This window comes from Trachymyrmex cornetzi, unplaced genomic scaffold (genome assembly GCF_001594075.2).
Source record: "Trachymyrmex cornetzi isolate Tcor2-1 unplaced genomic scaffold, Tcor1.1 scaffold395, whole genome shotgun sequence".
NCBI classification, from domain to species: domain Eukaryota; kingdom Metazoa; phylum Arthropoda; class Insecta; order Hymenoptera; family Formicidae; genus Trachymyrmex; species Trachymyrmex cornetzi.
In genome coordinates this window covers 26,282-29,103 of record NW_017298693.1, presented here as the reverse complement: position 1 = coordinate 29,103, position 2,822 = coordinate 26,282, and the positions used below count along the sequence as shown (strand labels likewise).

The window sequence follows — 2,822 nt, the reverse complement described above, 5'->3', positions numbered from 1 at the left end:
AAAGATTGCCGCACCCGCGCGATATAAAGTGGGTGATTCGGTACGCGTGAGCAAATTCAAGACAGTCTTTGATAAAGGATACACGCCGAATTGGACAGTGGAGGTGTTCAAAATTATCAAAGTGCAGCAAACTAATCCAGTGACGTATCTATTGCAAGATTCTCGCGGAGAGCCTATCGCGGGAGGATTCTACGAATAAATTGCACAGCGTCGCTAATCCCGACGTGCATCTCGTCGAAAAGATGTTGCGTAAGAGGGAGAACGAGATTTACGTGAAATGGTTGAGATTTGACAATTCACACAATTCATGGATTCATAAAGACAATGTGTTGTAAATTATATATTTATTCAAAAAAATATAGATATATATATAAATTTTTTATAAAAATATATATTTATAAAAATATATTGAAAAATATTGTGTACTCTTCATTATAAATATGTATTACACATATTATATCTAAATATTACACATATTACACATATTATATGTATAATACATAGCACACATAGTATACTTATTATAAATCTTATTCATATTATACATATTACACGATATATATATACGTATTATATCGTACATATTATATTATACATTTATAAGTATTAACCATATTATATAATACAATTGTATTTTATTTACATCAGTAATGCCCCCATGGCAGCGTGTCGGTGGAACCTGATACGATATACCGCTTATCATCGTGCGGATTTAGAGCGATTTTTGTTTCCGATATCGGGTACACTTCGTGCAGTTTGGATCTTATGCACGACTGTCTGCGCGTCATTTCGATTGCATCGTTCAAACAGCATGTGTAATTCTCAAACGTTATGGATTTTGCCACAACGCTGCTCTTGACATCCTTTGCCTTTTTCGCGTCTTTCTTTCCTTGTACACGTAAAGCGTACATTTTCGCTCTAAGCCGTACGAATTCGGTCATAATGGCGCCGTTTTTCTCGTCTTTCATAAGGCCTGGAACTTTTTTATTCGTGAGCGGAATACTGTGCGCGTTGTCAACTGCGTAATCACTCGTGTCGAATCTATTTATATCCCGCTTCATCATATCGTAGATATCGTCACATTCTACGTGATATATGAGGTTATCTGTGTCGGTATACATAATTTTACATTTTTCACGAAACACCGGTGCCATGTACTCGTGGTGAAATTCGTACAAACATGTTTTCGATATATCGAGGATGCACATACCCACGTATATCGGCTTGTCGAACTTCACCTCGAGCTTACGCAGTTCTATCGCGACCAGGTTTTCTGAGAAGACGCTACGACTGTGAAAATTTGGTTTGGCGATCATTGCCTCCGCACCGTATCTGCCTTCCTATTTTGTCAGTTATTTTACGTCGACGAGATCGCGCACATTCTCCATGGTTTTACCAAATACCGCGTTATTCATCAGTTTGTATAAATTTTTTTCAAAATCATTTTTGGCCATTGTTCTAAATTTTGTGTTTAATTCTATGTAATCGCGTAGCGATGGAAATTGCGCGAATTGCAGTATACGGTGAATCTTAGCGATACGGAGGCCGTGATGAGTACATTGCTGCAGGTTGCGATAATGTATGACGTAACGCTGTTTATCACATAATGTTGCCAGGAGCTTGTCATCGCGCTTGCCGGGTGGTTTCTCTCGTGTCGGACAGAACGGTAGGTCAATGTGCGCGTCATGAAGATGTTGCGGGTACTCCAAATCCACCTCGAAAATATAGCCTGTCTGCGAATCTAACGATGGTCGTAAAGTCGAAATTGTGCACGTCGTCAACCCATCGAAAATCGGCGTAGGGCAATGGTTGACACATTGCCCAGCCATACAGGTTGTTGACGTCATAGTACATCAAGTACGATGACGGTTTCGATGGATCGTACGACGGCATGTATTTGTTGTTGGCTCGCGCGTACCTGTTTGTACACTGGCTCAGACCACCGCGTATACCGCGCTCGACAAACATGACCATGTCGATGTCTGTCAATAGTTCAAATTTTACATCAGTATGGTAAGTTTTAACATGGCATCCCATATGAAGCCAGGTAAGGTGTAATAATACGCGGGGTCTAGCCCGTAACTCGCGATGCAACTGTCGCGTAAATTTTCGAAGACGTCGGCCAACAACAATACGTCTGTTTTTAGATACAGGTCGCTATATTCACCGAGCGTTAGGATGGAGAACCGCTGCCACACGTTGACGGCGTGCGCGTAATGACTCTCAGATACCGTGCTGTCAGTCAATGAGCTGTAAAATAACTCGCGAGATGGCAAGCGTAATTCGTTCAATTTTTCGCTGCAGTCAATGTACTCGTACCGAAAAACGTACTTTCGAGTCAAAAGATTAAAATTTTCTTCGGATAAATGGGAAAATTCGCGTCGCAGTACCAGCAGCTTATCATTGTTGAGAAAAGATGACAATTTGTACAAACTTGAAGCGAGAAATCTATATGAATCTATGAAACGTAATTGCATACAATTTTTTTGATCAATTTTTGTACTATCGACATGTTTAGTAAAAGATATATATTTTTCTTTAGTTATTGGAAGCAGATCTACGCGTCCTTCATACACGGTTACAATTTCCTTGATAATAAAATGAGTGTCGTAACCGGATAAGTTATGAAAGACTACAGGTATGCAACGCGAATCTCTGTAATTTAGATTGCAATTTGAGTGCGCGGGGCCTCTGTATCGCCCGACGAGATGGCAGTGATCGCGTACCCGCGTATCGTCTGATGTAAACGGTTTCTCGCACACGTGACAGTGCGAGACGCTGTTAAATTTTTCCCAGTCGTTGCGCGTGAAATCTGCCATGGG

The 2,822-nt window shown here is 40.6% G+C and overlaps 1 long non-coding RNA gene across 1 annotated transcript in view; it reads left to right on the top strand.

The window, feature by feature from the left end:
* The window catches only part of LOC108764136 (uncharacterized), an 8,043-nt gene that overhangs the window by 4,497 nt on the left and 724 nt on the right, over positions 1-2,822 (top strand). The window contains exon 2 of the long non-coding RNA XR_001940256.1: positions 1,663-1,670. This is a non-coding gene — a long non-coding RNA (uncharacterized LOC108764136). The remainder of the gene's footprint in view (positions 1-1,662; positions 1,671-2,822) is intronic.